The sequence below is a fragment of the Macaca mulatta genome, chromosome 5 (genome assembly GCF_049350105.2).
Source record: "Macaca mulatta isolate MMU2019108-1 chromosome 5, T2T-MMU8v2.0, whole genome shotgun sequence".
NCBI classification, from domain to species: Eukaryota; Metazoa; Chordata; class Mammalia; order Primates; family Cercopithecidae; genus Macaca; species Macaca mulatta.
The window spans coordinates 7,632,391-7,652,198 of record NC_133410.1 but is presented as its reverse complement, the minus strand read 5'-3'; the positions used below and the strand labels follow the sequence as shown (position 1 = coordinate 7,652,198).

Here is a 19,808-nt window from a genome sequence, read left to right as displayed (position 1 = left end):
CAGACTCTGGATACATTCTCCTGCCCTGTGTTTATTTCTGTAGGATGCATGCCTACCTGGAACCTACTTACAAAAGAAACTAGGCCAACCTGTCAATGGAAAGAGAGCAGGAGAGGTGGTGAGCCAAGGACCCTTGATCCCCCACCTGTTGACTGTGCTCCTAGTGGAAAGTGGCCTCAATCCCTTGGCCCTTGATAGAGTTGTCATCCCTAAAAATGGGGATGGGGATGACAGCCTCAGAAATGCCATGAGGATTAAAGCGATAAAGGAAAAGAGTGCTGAGACTCAGGTGTGTCCCGTCACAGCTCAGTCTGTTTGCTCGCACCTCCCTCCTCTTAGCTTCCCAAAGGGTTTGACAAGGAGGAAAAATTAAAACAGAGTGGAATATTTATTAAGTAAAGCTTGAACTTGGAGCTTGGCTCTGCCACTTGATCTCTGAGTCACAGGAACAAGCTTATTAATCTCCTGGATACTCATTTTTTTTCCATTGCTGACAGTGGAGATGAGACAAGATAACACAGAAGATTCTGGGTGCTTTGGAGGTGCCAAAGCAACACCCGTGAGGGAAAAATATGCACAGCAACCCCACCAAGGGGGGAAAGAGGCACAGGTGGCCCAGTCACCCGGCCCAGGCAATGACTGAAATGGCTTATTAATGGGCTCTTTGCAAACATCACATTGAGTGGAAGCCCTGGGCATTTCACAAAGACAGACATGGGTCAAAATCCTGACCTTGTCTTTGTTGAACTTGATGCCAGATTCTTTGACTACTGAGTTTGGAAAGCAAATCCGAGTGAACGATATCAGTAGTGGCCCTGATGGTAGCTGCCATCTGTTGCATACCCAGTGCGTTACAGGGGTCTACTGGGTGCATCCTGTGTACCTTCTCATATAATCCCCACAACTACCTGGTTTGTTAGCATTCTTAGCCACACCCTCCCATTTTGCAGCTGTGAGCATTAAGGCCCAGAAAAGTTAAGTCGGTTGTAGAAGATTAAAACAATAGTAAGTAGTGAAGGGAGTTTAAACTCACATCTGCCAACTCCAGTGTCTTCCACTTCCCTTCTCTCCACGTTTAGATTTTAATTGCAGAAGAAAAAAAGAAAGACTTCTTTTTCTCCTGGAAAGAATTCACATTTCCCCCTAGAACTAAGCTAAAATAGAAACGTAACACATGGGCCTTTTGTAAGGTATTGAAGTTGCTCTTGTTACTGTCCAGTGAAATGTTGGTTGGCCCCATGGTTTGGAAATACCACAAGGCAGCTCCAGGATAGTTCTTTATGCCTTTTGATTTGTCAAACAGAAAAGGAAAGATGCTTAAATGTGTGGTTACACAGATAGAACTGGAGCGAAAGGGTGAATGTGATGGGGGTGCTGGGTGGACTCTGCATCAGGTAGAGCAGGGTTTCGAGCTGTCCATCCCTGTGGCCAACACTCTTTTGAGACTGCAGCTTGCTCCTCATTGACCGCATGTCATTGGAGGCTGGTGGGGTCACTGAGTAGGATGCTGTAGAAAGGACAGATACATGGATGGAGCACAGGGCTGGAAGGCCAGCAGACTCAGTTGCCTCAATGCTAAAGCTCCCTCTGGCTCGTTGATACCAACCCAGTCAAGCCACCCATAGGGCTACTAAACCCAGCTGAGTACAGGTCAACTTTTAAAAGAAAAATGTGAGCATGGCCAGTTTATTATGTGATCTCTGCCACTGGGCTATTTAAATAAAATAGTCTTTACTTTCCTTGTATCCTTTCCCATTTGTGCCATAGAAAATGTCGTTTCTCTGCTGGATAGCAGAGCCCATCTTGGGTAGATCCCATCATATCCCAGAAAACTTTAGTAATTACAAGTCCAATCTAGTCCAGTTTAAAACTCCAATCTCATATAAGATTCAGACCTCTCCCCACCCACATTGCTGCCCAGGTGTGGCTTAAGGAACCTGAGGTGGGGAGGGGGCTTCCCTGCTCTGTCATTTCTTTTCCCTCTTTCTGTCACTTTGAAATGTGAGTGTGGAGGTCAGGGTCTGCCTCTGAGATACCCACCCCCAATTTCTACCTCTTCTGGGTTTCTTGGATCTCTAATGTGTAAATCGAAATGGGGAGAGATGGAAAGGAAATGGAAAGCACAAAGTCCTTTTGCTGTGGGATGACTGGATTTTGACATCCTCTACCTGGAGGTGTCCCAGTAATAATCACAACAGCACATTCACCACTTGCTGGGTCTGCTTCTAAGGGCTTTGCTTTCAATAACTCACTAATCCTACAACAACCTCATGAGTTAGGTCTACTATTATTCCTAATTATAAACGAGAGCACTCAGGTACAGAGAGGCACTGCAGTGTGCCCAAAGTCATATGGGATGTAAACCCAGGTAGCCTTGGTGGGTGATGGACCCTCCATCTTCCACCTTCCTGCAGTTCCTGTCCTCTGAAAAGCACCCCAGAAGTCCACTGCTCGTGTCCTCTTGCCTGGGGACACTGCAAGCCCAGCTAAGTGCTTTCATATGCTCCGCAGGAAGCTCATGCATCCTTGCCATGCCAGATGCTGGGGCAGAGGAGGGGTTGCCTTCCCACTCTCCTCTTCCTCTTCCCTACTGTGGCAAAGATGGCGACTGTCCTCCAGCAGCGGTCCTTCCCATGGTGTGTAGTATTAGAATTGTAGCTGGGCATGTGGACACACAGCTGTCCACAATGCACCCCACACTCCCTGCCTCCCTTGCATTAGCTGTGATTGTGTGACTGGGTTCTAGCCAATGAGATGTGAGCAGAAACATGGCAAGGCAGCTTCCAAGAACTTCTTGAAGATCCGGCTGACACTTATTCTTTGCCTCTCCTCCCGCCCTTCTTCCATCTCGCTGCTTGGATTAGTGATATGAGTCCTGGAGCTTCATCCTAGTGGGTAGAGAACCACACCCTAAGGATGACAGAGTGAGCCTTGTTCCCCGAAAGATTTCACAGTGCCCAGCTGCTGGACCAGCTCCAAATCAGCTACCTCTAGATTTCTACATGAGAGAGACATAAACTTCTTCCTTTAGTTAAGCCACAATTATCTAGGAGTCAAAACTAATTCTTGCTCATCTGTCTACATCTCATTTTCATTCTTTCTTCTGCTGCTTAGATCAGCAGAGGGCAGGCAGCAGGCTCACTGCACAAGCAACCATGCAGCCAGGGGACAGAATGCAACTCATCAGTTCTTGCAGGCAGCTCTGATACCTACCTGTGGGACCCTTTAGTCCCTCTCTTGGCTTCAGAAGGTGGGCGTCCTCATGGGCAGGGGAAGAAAAGGTATAGCTCCTTCTCCATGCTGGCACATTATGACTGCTGGTTTCTTCTCTACCCTCATGGTCTTTGTATTAATACATGAGAGTTTGGGGTGAGGGGTGAATGGTTGCCGGGAGTCAGACCAATTGTGCCAAGATTTGATGCGTCCCTTCCTTGAGCCTGGTGGCCAATTCTTAGGCAACATGAGGATTTCAATTATGATCCTATTAGGTGCAGTTTCTAGTATGGGCCAAGATTAATCATCAAGGTAGCTATGAAAGAGTACATTAAGCAGAATTATATGGAGCAGTTCACCAGGCTGCAAGGTCCTTACAGACATCTTGTTCACTGTGGTATTTCATTGCCGATTTGGTACCTGCCACATTGGAGCTGCACCATATTTGTGAATGAATAAACAAAGGAATGAATGAATTCTTTAGAAACTCTTTGGAGAGAGACAAATCCTAAAGAGTGACTAATGACACCAGTGGGTAAAGATGGTTGTGAAGAGACTGAGTCAGAGGTTTGTTTACACTTCTGTCATGATGAACAATCTTACTCAAGCAAATGGAAGCCCCAAATTCAAGCCCAGCCTTCAGTGTGTAAAAGAAGCTTCTGGGCTTGGATGCTTCCAAGAAGCAGGTGACACAGAGCAAAGTCACTGTACTTCACTGCCACAGAATCTGGGTTGCAGCCCTGGTGTTGCTATATACTGGCCATGAGACCTCAGATGAGGTTTTCACCTCATCTGTTAAAAAAAAATTGTTTAAAAAAATTATTCTGACAACCGGGCATGGTGGCTTTTGCCTGTAATCCCAGCACTCTGGGAGGCTGAGGTAGGTGGATTGCTTGAGGCCAGGAGTAATCCTATCTCTACAAAAAATAAAAATAAAAATAAATACAAAAATTAGCCAGAGGTGGTGGCGCATGCCTGTAGTCCAGCTACTCAGGAGGCTGAGTTGGATAGATCACTTGAGCCTAGGTGGTCGAGGCTACAGTAAGCCATAGTCATGCCACTGCACTCCAGCCTAGGTGACAAAGCAAGACACTATCTAAAACATATATATATTTATGTTTATTCTAAAACACATATATATATATATATGTATATTCTAACACTTGTTAAAATGGTAGGGAAGACTTTATTCAGGACTATTACAGTGAGTATGAAGATTATCACAGTATCGCAGAGAGATGGAGTTTAACTCAGAACCACAGCAAAGACAGCTGGGATTCCAGGCAATGAGCAGAAGGAGTGATCAGTAGAAGGAAAATGACTAAGAGGAGACATCAAGGTAGGGAGCTTCTTGATAAACTGATTTAACAGGATTCCTGCTAAAGACAGGCCAAGGGCTTATACATCAAAGGTGGGGGAGAGGAATTTGATCAGGTATGGAGGGTGATCCAGTATCAAAGGTGAGGGCCTCTTGCTGAAGCGACTTAGTGGGAATCTTGCTAAAACTGGATTTAGCAAACCAAAGATGGGTCTCGAGGATGAGGCCTAGGAGAAAAGCAGGTTCAGGGGAGCCTCTCTAAAGTTTGGTCAAGGAGAGTCTTTGTCATTCCCGAGCCTGATTCTTGTCGTATTTCCCTCACGCGGTTGTTGTAAAAACAACACCAGGCCCAGCCGGCTGAAGGGGAGCTGGGAGGCTGGAATCCAGCTCTGGCTGTGCTCTGCATGCCAAGCAAACATTTGCCAAAGCGGCCAGATCATAAATACTTCAGGCTTGCAGACCATAGGGTCTTTGTCACAATTACTCAACCCTGCCACTGCAACAAGAAAGCAGCCCTAATAAACAATGCATCTGTGAACAGCATTGACTGAGTTCCAATGAAACTGTATTTCCAAAAGCAAGACTTGAGCCCCAGGACAGAGTTTGCTGACCTCTCTCTCTGGAGGGAGACTTTTGCCAATTCAGACAAAAGTACTGTGTAAGCCCATTCCCCGGGTGGTGGCAATACCCCATGGGGCTGAAAACACTTCCATGCAGAACACACACAGATGACTGCAGAGATGTCCTTCTGGGCACAAGCCACTTATCTTCAGCCCTGGAAACAGGCCAGGATATGGGCTGCATTGGTCACACTCACGCCTGCAGGCAGGCAAGCAGATACAGCAGATGGCACAGAAGGAACGAACACTTTAACCTTAGCCAACAGCTGAGCAGCCCCTTGGAGGAGAATGCATACCAGCAGTCAGAGGGGCGTACATATGAGGAAGTAAAGTCAAAGGATTGGGACCGTGGCAGGCAGCAACAGCACAGTAAATGTGGAAGCAGAGGGTCAGTTGCAGATTCTGGTGAACATCTGAACCATGAGTGAAGGAGGAGCAGCACCTTTTGAATCATGCTGCAGCTCTGGGTACTCCCCTGGGTCCTGCCACCTCTATCCAGCCGGGCTGTAGGTGGACTTGGTTAACTTACCAAAAATACCATGTTGGTGCTGTCATTCGTTTTGCAGGAGCCCTGAAGCTTCAGGTAGCCCAGGACTCCCGACCTCTCACTCCCTTAGCACGCATTCGAGACACGGCCATTACTATTCAATATTACCATCCTATTAAGGAATGTGTCAGTAATCTAATATTTCATCCTACACTAGACCAAAAATTTCAGAATGTTTGAAAAGGAGAAGATGACAACTCTGTTCCCATCTTTTCTGGGTCAGTGGACTATTTAATAAAATTTCAGCTTTACCTCTATCATTACAGTAATAACTGCATCTACACACTTTAAGCTTATGGCCTCAGCAGGAGAAGGAGGGGCATTATTTCAGACTAATAGGCCCAGCTCTTCCTTTCTGCCACGCATCTGTATTTCTTTCTTGAATTCAGATTGATTTTTGCAAGGGATTTTATGCTATGGAGCATGAAAGCCTAGATTTCTGCCATGAGCCCCAATAAAGTTTATGATTGGGTTCAGCATGGTTGAGCCTCTTCAAGACATAAGACCTATGACCCAAATGAGGAATCCTCATTTCATTCATCTGAAGTCAATAAAGATTGAATATTGAATATACGTCAAGCATTTCATTCACAGCAGTTGGGAGATGTGATTGGAATTGCTGTGGGGTCAGCCTATAAAGCCAGAAAAAGCTTTGTTGGAGGGTGGGGAGGGGAGAAAACTTTGAAACTGTGATTTGGCCACAGCCTATAAAGCCAGAAAAAGCTTTGTGGAGGGTGGGGAGGGGAGAAAGCTTTGAAACTGTGATTTGGCCACAAGTGGGACTCAAACCGAAAACAGTAAGGAAAAGATGCTCCGGTTTCTAGGCACTCACGCGTATAGTTTGCCCGTCTATGTTAGGATTCTCCAGAGAAACAGAACCAACAGGATGCGTGTGTAGGGAGAAAGGTTTATCATGAGGAATTGGCTCAGATGACTGTGGAGACTGGCAAGTCCCAAGATCCGCAGCGGAAGCTAGCAGGTTCAACATCCACGTGAGCCGATGGTGGTGTTTCTGCCTGAAAGCTGGCAGATTCAAGACCCAAGAGAAACCCGCATGTTTCAGTTTGAGTCTGAAGGTAGTAAAAAGCCGATATCTCAGTTTTAAGGCAGTCAGGCAGAAAAACTCCCTCTTTCTCAGGGGAAGATCAGACCTTTTGTTCTAGCCAGACCTTCAACTGATCGGACAAGGCCCACCCCCCTCTTAAGGGGGGCAGCCTGTTTTACCCAGTCCACCAATGTAATTATGAATCTCATCCAAACACCTGGCAATCACTGGGACCAGACATCTGCATAGCAGCCCACACACCTTTGTGCCCTCCTTATCTCCCATCTGCGGGGCCCCTAGGAAATATCTCAGGAATCTGCCTCTCTCCCCATCTCACCAATCTTGTCCCAGATCTTGACTGATGCAGTCTTCCCTGCCATTCTCACTCCACACAGCAAAATGCTGAGTCTGCAATCTGAGCATGTGGGTCGCTCATAATCATGCTTCCAAGATGGTTTCAACCTTTATGATTTTTGCTCTAGCTACACATCATCAAATATTACGTACTGTAATTGAATCGTGTTCCCCCAAAAGTAATGTCCACCTGAGACTTCAAAATGCAACCTTAATTGAAAATAGGATCTTTGCAGGTAAGAATGAGGATGAGGTCATACTGGATTACAGTGAGCCCTAAATCCGATGACTGGTGTCCTTGTAAGAGACAGAAAAGGAAATGCAGAGGGGAGAAGGCTGTGTGAAATGGAGGCAGGGAAGTGAGTGATGCAGCCACAAGCCAAGGAATGCCAGAAACTGAAAGAGGCAAGAAGAGTTCTCCCCTAGAACTTCAGGCTAACACCTTGACTTTGAAATTCTGGCCTTTGTACTTTGAAACCACTCAGTCATGGTCATTTGCTACAGAAGCCCTAGGAAACTAATACTGTATCTTCATGATTTTTACTTTAGCTGGAAACTGTCTGTACTACTATTTGAATAACATTCTATAATAGACAAAATGCTTTTTGCTAAGATAAGTGTGTTTCAAAAAGACGCTTCATATCAGTCCCTTAAAGAGGAAAGAGGTTTGTCATAAATATAAACACTAATAATAGAATAGATTGATGTCTTAGCCCATTCAGGCTGCTATAACACAATACCTTAGACTGGGTCATTGATAAACAGCAGAAATCTATTTTTCAGAGCTGTGGAGGGAGGAAGTCCAAGACTGAGGTGCCAGCAGAATCAGTGTCTGGTGAGGGCCTGCTCCCCACAGAAGATGCTTCTGTGTGTCCTCACATGGTAGAAAGGACAAGGCAGCTCCCTTCTGTCTCTTTTATAAGGGTATTAATCCATTCACAAGGGTGGAGTCTTCACAGCTTAATCATCTCCTAAAGGTTCCACCTCATACTGTTGCATTGAGGCTCATGTTTCAGCATATGAATATTGGCGGGGGGGAACACCAATGTCCAAACCACAGCAGTGACCCTAAAAATAAATACAGCGAGACCAGAAAGATGCTCTTAAGTGCCAGCTAACACCACTGCCTGCCAAGGGTGCTAATCCTCATAATGTCTGTTTTTTCTTCCCTAAAAGGGGAGGTTAGCAAGCATCCAAAGTTAAGGAGATACTAGAATCCAAATGAGGCTCCTCTTTGAGGTAATTAGAAGGACTGAGTAGGAATTTCTAGAGAAGAACCTTCTCCTCCCATGACCCTATGAACCAATGAACCTGAGTGAAGTCAATGTGAGCGCCTGTAAGTCACTTCCCACCCCTGGTGGTCTCACCCCCTGGCTTCTGAAACTCCAGGTGCCCAGCCTGCCATGCACGGCCTTCCGTGATCTCGCCGCCCCCACTGCTGCCCAGCTTCCTCCCCTACTGTCTCTGCTGGTTCCACCCCTCAGTCCATCCAGCTCACTTGCAATTTCACAGCCATGCCCTTCTGCTATTCCCCACCATGTCTGTGCACAGCCTGCTCCTAGAACCCCCACACTGAACCAGGAACACACAGACCCCTCTGCTTCCATGGTGCTCTCTGCCCCAAACTCCTATTATTTGGACAGTGGACTGGTTGATAAATCTGTTATTTTTCTTTCTCATTTTTCTCTTATTTTTCCATCTCTGGGACTTTTTATCCTACTTTCTGAGAAATTTTCTTGACTTCATCTTCCAAACATTTCTATGGAATTTTTTTTTCAGTTCACATATACTTCATTGCCAAGAGCTCTTTCTTGTCCTAAAATTACTTCTTTTTCATCACATCTTCTGTGTTTTATGAACACAATATCTTCTCCTACCTCTTTGAGGATATTAATTTGAGTTATTATGAAACTTCCTCTTTGCTGCCTTTGTTTCTGTTTCCTCTGAGGTCCTTTTCTCCCTTTGTTTTGGCCTCTGTTTTTTGAAGGCTTTCCTCAAACGTCTACTGATCACCGATGACTGTTCCTCAATATTTAAAAATGAGACAGTAAAAAGTTGATTGCTCAGTCCGGGTTGGAGAGTTCTCCACAATGGAGAATCAAGCAGCAAGAGCCTGGAGGGTGGTTCCTCCGTGGGATGATGAGGAGGGCAGGGAAGGAAGTAGGGGTTGGAAGCACTACTCACAGTTCAGACCTTGGTTTACTCCCCTACCCATTTTCAGCCTATGCCCACCTCCACCCTCATCTCTGCATGGCCCAGCACCACAGGACTGCAGAGTAGATTTATGAGTCCAACACTCTGGACGCAGAGTTCCCACTATCCATCCCCCAGTGCACCCCATCTTCAGTGGTCCCCTCCCCTTCCAGGTCTGGAGATTTTCCAAGGTCCTGTGGGGGTGCTCTGCTTTGCTGGGATCCCCTCTCAGAGCCCAGAAATAGTTCTTCCACTCTGCCGGACCGGATTCTCCACCTGCTTTTGCTTTTTAAACACGTGCTATAGGAGTTCGTCCTTTGTCCCTGTGGATTTATACTTCCTTTATTCTTTTACAGTCTTGCTAGGGGACTCATTCATCGCCAAATAAATATTTACTGTATGACAGGTGCTCAGATAGCATTGAGCAAAAATACAAAAATCTCTGCCTGCCAGGACTCTCTCTCTCTCAGTCTCTCTCTCACTCTCTCTCTCTCTCTGCGTCTGTCTCTGTGTGTGTGTCTGTCTCTCTGAGTCTCTCTCTCTCTCTCTCTCTCTCTCTCTCTCTCTCCCCCTCTCCCCACCCCGTTATTGCTCCCCTTTTGGCCTAGGCTTCCACCTGACAGACAGCAGGTTAGAGAGGGATCTACTCAGAGCACTGGCAAGACCCAGGGACCAGGGACCCTACCCATCTTAGAAAGGCCAACACTTGGTGAGATTTACCTCTTTCCTCCTCCGTAAGGGCACATGGATCCCTGGGAACTATCACAAATAGGCGATTTGTCAGCATCAGGATGATGAAAATGAGGCTGGAGGGAGCAGAGGACCCCCAGGATATTAAGCCCCTTTTTAGGTCATTGGTCAGACTTCGTGTCCACGCCTCCACCCCACACTTTCCAATGCCAAATAGACAGGTCACCGCCATGTTAGAAATTCTCCAGTGGCTCCTCTTCAAAAAGCCTAGCCTCCTGGGTCAGTTCTCCCCACACCCTCTCTGGCCCCATGCTCTGCCCTCGGCCTGCCCCAGCCTCCACCTCTGCCACACCCACCTGCTCTCCTGTTTGATGGTGCTCTGCAGTCTGCCCAGAGTCTCTGCCCCTGCTTCGATTTCTGGTTAGTTCCTAGCTCTAGGAAGTCCCCTCTGAGCCCTCCCCACCAAGAAGGGCCTCAGTGCCACACTCCTGCCCCCAGCTCTCCCCATAGCCACCAGAGATTCCTGGCGGCTCTCTGCACTTCATCCTGAGGACTGCAGTGCTCTATCTATGGCCAAAGGAGTCTTGATTCTAGAGGGGGTCATTGGACTTCTATATGGTGTGGTGTGATGTATCTAGGAATATTCTCCAATTTAAAAATTCCCAGCCCCAACGCTAACATTTCTCCCTTAAAAATGCACACTTTTTAATTGAGGCAGAGCAAAGAGTCTCAAATTAAAAATAACAGCAAAAGGGATGAAATATTAAGAACTTACTTTCAAAGGGATTAGATTCCCACGTTGTGTTCTAGGCTGGCAGACGGTTAGAGAAATGTTTCCCAATTTCAGATTCAGGAAACTCTTTCTCAATGTCTGTCTTATCACAACACCTATAAGCACCTTCTTACTTTTTTTGTCAATTCTTTTTCTTTTACTTAATGCACTTATTTTAAAGGAGAACATTATGTCAGTATCCTCAATGGCAAACCAACCTCACTTACTTTCCACAGAAGATATCCAGTGATATGGTTTTCCTCTATGTCCCCACCCTAGTCTCATCTTAAATCATAATCTCCATAATCCCCACATGTCAAGGGAGGGCCCAGGTAAGAGGTGATTGGATCATGGGGGTGTTTTACCCCATGTTACTCTGGTGATAGTGAGTGAGTTCTCATGAGATCTGATGTTTTATAAGGCAGTTTTCCTTGCTCTGGCTCACTCTCTCTTGCCTGCCGCCATGTAAGACATGCCTCTTCCCTGTCTGCCATGATTGTCAGTTTCCTGAGGCTTCCCCAGCCATTTGGAGCTGTAAGTCAATTAAACCTCTTTTCTTTATAAATTACCCAGTCTTGGGTATGTCTTCATAGCAGTGTGAAAATAGACTAATACAACCATAAAAAATAAATAAAAACAAAATAGTAGTACCAAATTCTGATTAGATCCCACCAAGGATTTGAGGCTGGATTCTACTCTCTATGTTAAAAAGGGTAATGGGAATTAGCAAATGTTATTGAGATGTTAAAGACGTAGTAGTACCAAGTTGAGACATTCTTCCTGACATAATTAGGAAAATTAAAAATAACTGGAAAAGGAGTAACTGCCTCCTCATCTGCCTGAGTGCTTATTCATGTCCTGTCCAGTAGCGCCCACTGGTGACAGCAGGCATTCTATGAAAGACAGGCATTAGAGGGGAGGAGGGAACTGATGAGAGGGGATGAGGATGACAGTCCATGGTGATGGTTTTCACACTTAAGGCTGCAGATCCATCACTTGGAACCTTCTTTAAACAAAAGGCAGACCAATAGCCAAGCTCCTAGAGATTCTAAAGCCCTGTGCCTGGGTCGTAGCCCCGGACTCTGCATTTTATTTTATTTTTTTCCTTTATTATGTCAGTTAAATCATTTACATTTATCATGATTCCTGATACATTTGGACTTGTTTTTTTTCTAATTCCTATGCCCTTTGTCTTTATGTTTTCTTCTTTTTTGCATTCTATAGTATTGATAGTGTTTGTTATACCCCTTGTCTTCTCCGCTGGTTTGGAAGCCCATTTCTAATTTTTATGGGTATGTAGTAGGTGTGTATATATATGTATGGGGTACATGAGATGTTTTGATACAGATACGCGATGTGAAATAAGCACATCGTGGAGAATGGACTCTGCATTTTAGTCAGCACCCTGCTGCTGGTTGGTGGAAACTTCTTTGAGAAATGCTGGCTGGGTAGATGAGTTTGTGATGGGGAAGGTCTCTTGGAGCCCCATCCCAAAGCCCCAGGCTTCACTGCTGACTGGGGCTTGTTACCCTGGCACACTGCTGCCATCCTTGCAACATTAAAGGCGTCATCTGCCAAAGGGGTGACGATTCTACCCTGCCTCTGTGAGACCCCAGGAGATGGCTGACAGAAAGCTCTGTGGAGAGAGGTCAGGCCCTGGCTGTGCTGATGGTGAGCTCTGAAAGAGATTCCAGGGTCAACACTAAGGTCAGGGAGAAGGGAACACCAAGGAAAGAAATTCCAGAATTTAGCCCTGAACCAGGCTGCCCCCTCCCTACCTGCTGGTCAGTGGTAATGTTGAGGTTGGTAGTAGCAAATGATTGGGCATCTACTGTATTCCTTATGAGATTGTCGGCGGAGCTGGACTGGAACCCACGTCTCCAAAGCCTGTGGCATCGGCCTTTGTGCTACCCCTGGCTGCCCTTCCCCACGTTCCCTTTCTTTCCAGAACGTTCACCAGGGCCCCCTTGTATCCAGCGCATGGTCCACACTCTCCAACAGCCTTGTCTTTGTGCTGACTACACACTCTGCTCCTTGATTTCAGGAAACACAGCTCCTCCTGGGCTCTCTATTCCTCAGGAGGTGTCCAGAGCAGGAGGCCCCCCGACCCTGGTACCCTATGGTCCATGGGGTTCCCATCTCTCCACATAAAAGTCCTATGAGAGAGTGCTATGAGATGGATTGTGCCCACACACCCCCCCAATTCATACATTGAAGCCCTAACCCCCAGTACCCCAGAATGTGATTGTATTTGGAAACAGGTCTTTACAAAGGTGCTTAAGTTAAAGTGAGGTCATTAGGACGGGCCCTAATACATGCAATATGCCTGGTGTCCTTATAACAAGAGGCCATTAGAACACAGACAGGCACAAAGGGAAGACCGTGGGAGGACACAAGGTGAAGATGGCCGCCTGCAAGTCAAGGAGAAGGGCCTCAGAAGGAACCAATCCTGCGGACACCTTCATCATGGACTTTTGGACTCTAGAATGGTGAGAAAGAAAAGTCTGTTGTTCAAGACCCCTGGTCCGTGGTGTTTTGATATGGCAGCGTTCTGTTCTCCTCCTGCTGCACATGATAAAACTTTGGGATCACCTCGCTTTGGGATCACCTTAGGGATGAATGCCCAGCTGGGGACAGTTCAGAACAGCTCCGGGCTATGGCACTGTGACTCCCAGGGTTGCAGCTGGAGCCACCACCGTCAGAGACGGGTCCTGAGGAAAGCCACTGCCTGGATCACAGGGCCATGCTCACTGCGCAGAGCATCTGCCCAGCCCACTGCTTGCTTCTCAGGGACAATTTGAATATGTTTATTATTCTGGTGAAGCCGCTCCTAACCAGACCCATCCTGCAGCTGGCTGCGAGCTATTTCATTATCTCTTCACTTAGCAGATAAAAAAGAAAATGGAACTGAACATGCTATGTCAGAGCAACCCCATCCCCATGGCCACGCACACCCTGGTCTGTCTAATCCAGGCCCTCGCTTCCTTCCCAGCCTTCCTCCCGAGCCTTTCCAACGCTACCCAAGAGAATGCAAGAGGTCAGCCTTCTTAGAAGAGCGTTACTCTGAAGAGGTACAGGAATTTTACTGCTGCCATATCTAATTTTGTGAACAGATATTTTGTAAAGTAACTTGGGCAAGAATCCTGTCCAAGCAACACACTAATGGGATCTTGAGCCAGTGACTTCTCGCTAAGCCCCTGATGGTGTGCAAAGCAGGAAGTGCAAGTCCCACCCCACAGGAGCAGCCGGGACTGAGCACCCATGACACACAGATGCCTTCACGAGGGTGGCTGGTGACACAGGGCCCCACACGCAGAAGCGTCCGTGCTTGGTTTAATGCCCATCTCTTGCCATCTTGAAATCCTTAAAGCTTTGAGCAAATGGTCCTGCATTTTCTTTTTGCACTGGACTCCACCCATTATGTAGCTGACCCTGCTGTTACCTACAATCATGCAATCCTTAAAACAGCCTACAAGGTAGAGCTCAGCTCTTCATGGTGTGGTAAAGAAATTGAGACTCAGAAGAGGAAAGGCGCCCGTACAAGGTCCTGCAGCTCATCATGGTTGTCGGTGCCAAGGTCATCGTCATCCTCTCCAGCAGCCCGCCCCTCCTCCCAGCGCTCTGGCCCACCCCCTGGGAAGCAATTTGCAGAGCAGTTACACAGCGTAAATGACGATGCTGATCATTTGTTTTTCTCCCATTCCTTGTCTTTCCCTATTGGAATGTAATCTCCATGTGAGTAAGAACTTGCCTGAGTTTTGTCCACTGTATTTTGAGTAGACAGTAGTGCCTGGCACACAGTAAGCTCTGAATACGTGCTAGAATGAATGGAAATAGATGATTTCCCAAGACTCCCTGGTTAGGAACTAGGCTGTGACCTTGGGTCCTTTATCTTCATTATTCTCCAGGTCGACACCTCAAGGAAGAACTGTTGTCCCTGTTTGATGGATGAGGAAGCCAGACTTAGAGAATTTAAGTCTCCAGGTCAGATTGTTAACAAGAGGCAGAGCCAGGCTTAGAACCCAGGTCTCTGATGCTGTTGGAGGGAGCGTCTGCTCGTGGTGTCTTCAGCCGAGCACCAAGCAAGACAGCAGCAGCCCTCTCATCTGCAGTACTAGCACAGTGGCAATCCCCACAGCCCCAAGGGGCTTTAGAGTGAATGAGATTATGCCTGTGCAGTAGCCAGTTCAGTGTGGCATGGAAAATGTGGTCAACGCATGCTGGGGGCTGGCCACCTTTGTCCCTGTGCCACCTCCACCATCCTATATGGAACTCTGTTTCCTTCTTGCCTTCCCTACCCAGAGATGTGGATTCAGGAAATGGCCCATGGATTATTTGTAATACAATTCTTTTTTGGAAAGTGGCTCTGCCATGTCTGCCCCCACCTTGCTCCCACCCTGTGTCCTTGGGGCCCCGTAAAGATGGTAATGGGCATGGGTTCTGGGAGCAGCTGTCTGGATTTTTAATCCTGGCTCTTCCAGCACTTACTAGTTGGGTGTGGTAGTCAAGATTCTCCAGAGAAACAGAACCAACAGGATGTGTGCATATGAAGGAGGGAGGAAAGGAGGGAGGGAGAGAGATTTATTTTAAGAAATTGGCTTATGCGATCATGGAGGTATAAGTTCAAACTCTGCAGGCAGGCCAGCCAGCAGGAGACTCAGGAAAGAGCTGATGTGTCAGTTCAAATCCAAAGGCCATCTGCTGGCACGATTCCCCCTTGCTTGCGAGAGGCCAGTTTCTTTTCTGTTAAGGCCTCTGACTGGTTGGATGAGCCTGCCCGCATTATGGAGGGCAGTGTGCTTTACTCAAAGTCAACTGACTTAAATGTTAATCCCACCCAAAAATACTCCCACTGAAACATGCAGAAGAATGTTTGCACGAATATCTGGGTACTGTGGCCCTGTCAAGTTAACTCATAAAATAAACCATCCCTCTGGTGACCCTGGGAAAGTCACTCAAATTCCTTGAGCATAAGACTCCTTCTCTGTAAAATAAATAAAATGAGTCAGCATATCCTATACCACACAAAACTGCTATGAGAATCAAATGAAATAATACATGTAAAGTGCCGTGAATGGTGCCAGACAATATAGCCATAGTGTCGCTGTGGAGTCATCTGCATTCCTCCACGGGCACTTGGCTCCTTCCCTCTCATCTGTGCCCTCCTGCCCCTTGGGTGGCAGGAATGCAGGAATGAGATGGTCCCCTGGTCCCTCTCTGTGGTCTTCCTAAAGGGAAAAATTCCCAAGAGTTCTCAGTAAAAAGACCCCAGCTTGTATCCCAGTCTCAGTTTTACTGCTTTCTGTAAGACTCTGTCTGGCATTTTTCTTCTCCCAAGCAAGGTTTTCTTGTTTGGAAATTGAACATGTTTAAATGTTTGATGTATTCATTAAGCTCTCACCATATGCCAAGCCTGGACTCATTCTTTTGTATGCATCATTCCTTTTCATTCTCACAACAGCCGATACAGATGGACATAATTAGCTCACTTTACAGATGAAGAAACTGAGGTTCACAGAGGTCAGGGACCCGGGGCTCTTGCTTCAGAAAGAGTTAGGGTCCCTTCCAGTGTCGGCAGCCAGGGCTCTCTGACTCTTATGCGCTTTGGCAGTATGTCCCCTTGGAGGATACTCACGGAGAGACTGGGCCCTAAAAATAGCAATTCTTAAAATATTAATTCACTGGAAGGTCTCCACGTCGACTCTGCTTTCAAACCAGGGCTCACATTTCTAGTAAAATCAGGAAAAAGAAATCTCTGGTTTTGTGAGGCCACCCTGGGCCCTGCAGTCAGCTGTGGGTGGGTGAGTGTGTGTCCAGAGCTGGAGGGTGCATATTTTTCCACTGATCTGTGCCCACCGCACCAGCTTGTCTGACTCCTACACGCATATTCATGCTGTGCCTCAAGAGGTGATGCTCCGGCCCTCCCCCATCACACGAGTCAAACTGAACATGCCAGACTCCTGCTCCACCTACCTGTGGGATTCAACAACTATGACAGTCATCCCAACCGGCTCCCAGAGGAATCCGAGCTGACCACTGGAGCCTCATGGTTTAATGAGGCGATGCCTACGTGCTGGGTGTTGGAGACTAAGAATTCCAAAAAAGTGGTCCCCTGAACGAGCCCAGGACTCGTGGTGTCCCATTGTGAGCCACCTCAGGTGGTCTTTCTTGCCCTAGCAGCGGAGCAGAGCTCTCAGTCCCCAGGAGGCATTGGAACTGCACAGGGGCTTGTGGGAAATGCAGGTACCAGGCGCCGCCACAGAGGTGGAGGCTGTGACTGGCCTGGGGTGCTGCACTGGTAATAGAGACCCTTATTTCTGAAACCACTAGGCAGTGGACTCACCCTGAAAAGATAGGTGATGAAGCAGTTCTACCCACAGCCCCACCTACAGCCCTACCCATAGCCCCACCCATAGCTCCACCCATAGCCCCCACCCACAGCCCCCACCCATGGCTCCACTTGCAGCCCCTACCCAGAGCCACCACCCACAGCCTCCACCCACAGGCCCCACCCACACCCACATCCCACCCACAGCTCCACCCACAGCCCCTACCCAGAGTTCCCACACACAGCTCCACCCACAGGCCCCACCCACACCCATATCCCCACCCACAGTACCCACAGGCCCCACCCACAGTTCTTGGCCCACAGCTCTGCCCTGGTGAGCATGTGCTGGAGAGGAAAGGGAAGATGCAGGAATACTGGAGGGGAAAGTGCTCTGCAGGTTTGCTATTCAGGCGGATGTGGGGTGTGGACAGTGCAGTCAATGGTGACACCAAGACTTCGGGAGTAAAAGGTGCTGGCGGTTTGAAAAGAAAGAGAATGCCTTCTAAAGTGGAGAATGAATGGACCAGGAGGATATCCCGGGGTTGGGGCAGCTTGAAGGACCCATAGAGACACTGTTAGGGATTGGGGATTTAGAGGGAAACTCACTTCCCTGCTTGTATTTTTCTCCAGCCACGTTCAGCTGGGTGCCTGCAGTGCGGAGTCATCAGGAAGTAGAAATTAACCAGGCTTTGGGTTCCAAATGAGGCTGAGGGAGAAACACAATTATTTCTTAGATCCCTTTTGGCTCTAAAATACCTTTCCCAATGACTCAGATAAAATCCACACGGTCAAGAAGTTTACAAGAGTCAGGAAAGTAAATTTCAAATCCCAGCTCTGGCACTAATTTCCCAGACAACTCAAAGGAAGTTTTAACTCATCTACACATAAGTCCCCTTAACTGGAAAATGACCAGGTCGTTTCTGGTGGTGGCTGGACCCTCCATTGGGTCCAACTCTCCGATTCCAATAGAAGTCATGTGGATAGAGTCAGATTCAGCCTTGATACGGACTTGAGATCTTTCCCACATTGCCCTCAGAAAGCTGGATGAGGAACATGAGACCATGGCCTGAGCATCTTTACAGAAACAGGAAGCTCTCGACGAGTCACAGCGTCTCACAGGCCCAGCCACGTGGAGCCCGCCGGGAAGGCCAGATCCAGGAGGAAAATGAGAAACCACATGATCGTGGCAAGATGCACACTGCTGAAAGTGAGTGACATCAGACGAGAGCTGGGCGGTGGCCCCTGGGAAAGCTGGGGCTCACAATGAACTGTGATTAACTGTCAGCAGGAAGTGCTCAGGGACCCCAGCCTGGACCAGGGCCTGAGCCCCAAGCCAGGACCTGATGCTGATTGGCCTTCTACGGAACCCTGGGCCTCTCTGGGGACCTCTGGACTCAAATGCTATGGAGTTTTCGCCAACATTCACCCAGTGCCTCATGACAAATTTACAGACGGGATAATGCCACCAGTGTCTGTTGAACAGCTGCTGGGTGCTGGGCGCTGTGCCAGGGCTGCAAATCTAGGAATGGGCCCTCATTTGATGGAACTCAGCACCTCCTGGGAAGGACAAGCATCCGTCAGATAATCACACAAACGCATATACCCCGTGCTCACTGCCAGGCCAGTGACATACAGTGAGGTACAGGGAAAACACAGACTGTAACCTGGTGCACCCAGGGCTTGAAGGGGGGCTTCTCAGAGGGAGTGACACCCGAACAGAGCTGATGGGCACAGAGGAGTTGACCAGGCAGAGATTGGGGGCTGGAGGAGGGCACTCCAGCCACGCACACAGACACAGGACCCTGGTGTATTGGAAGCATGCACAGGTCGGTCAAGCGACTCTGCCCCTAACATCTCTGCCTCACCCAGAGGCTGGAAATGGAAGAGCACCAGATGGGCATCAGAGGAGCTGGGCTCAAATCATGCTTCTGCCACTGTTTTGTTTGTTTTTGTTTGTTTTGAGACAGAGTTTTCTCTTGTTACCCAGGCTGGAGTGCAATGGCACGACCTCAGCTCACTGCAACCTCCGCCTCCCGGCTTCAAGTGATTTTCCTGCTTCAGCCGCCCGAGTAGCTGGGATTATAGGCGCCTGCCACCACACCGGCTAACTTTTGTATTTTTGGTAAAGACGGGGTTTCACCATGTTGGCCAGGCTGGTCTCGAACTCCTGACCTCAGGTGATCCCACCCGCCTTAGCCTCCCAGAGTGCTACGGGCATGAGCCACCACTCCCGACCACTTCTGCCACTTTTTAACTATGACCATGGAGAAGTCGCTTCACCTCTCCAGGCGGCAGTTTCCTCATCCATCAAAAAGAAGATAATGCTGGGTCTCTAGGGCTGGCAAGTGGATTAAATAAATCACAGTATGGGAAGGGGCTTTGTGAACTGCAAAACTGCACAAATGTGACACATGGTCATCATCATTTTGGAGTAAACTCCTCCATGTTTCTTTCTGCCATCTCCTTTTTCTTCTAAACTCCCTGCTAAGTAGGGATGGGTGCAGGGGATGGGAGAACTAATCGTCACTTACTGGGCTCTTCTGTATGCTAGGAACTGAGTAAGTCCTTGACATACATTATTTCATTTTATTCCCATTTTACAGATGAGAAAAACGGAGACCCACACAGTATTGGAGTAAGGATTTGAACTGATGTTGGTGTGTGAGGGGCTTCAAAACATGACCCATACTCACAGGGTGTCTTGCAGTCACTGCAGGACCATAGGACC

The 19,808-nt window shown here is 47.8% G+C and overlaps 2 protein-coding genes across 3 annotated transcripts in view; one reads left to right on the top strand and one right to left on the bottom strand.

Annotated features, from left to right (window-relative positions):
• The window catches only part of CYTL1 (cytokine like 1), a 333,526-nt gene extending 320,576 nt beyond the window's left edge, over nucleotides 1-12,950 (bottom strand). Inside the window, exon 1 of the mRNA XM_078001859.1 lies at nucleotides 12,947-12,950. The gene's annotated coding sequence lies outside the window, so the exon portion shown is untranslated. The remainder of the gene's footprint in view (nucleotides 1-12,946) is intronic.
• STK32B (serine/threonine kinase 32B) overlaps nucleotides 1-19,808 on the top strand; it is a 401,787-nt gene that overhangs the window by 284,038 nt on the left and 97,941 nt on the right. The window lies entirely within an intron of this gene.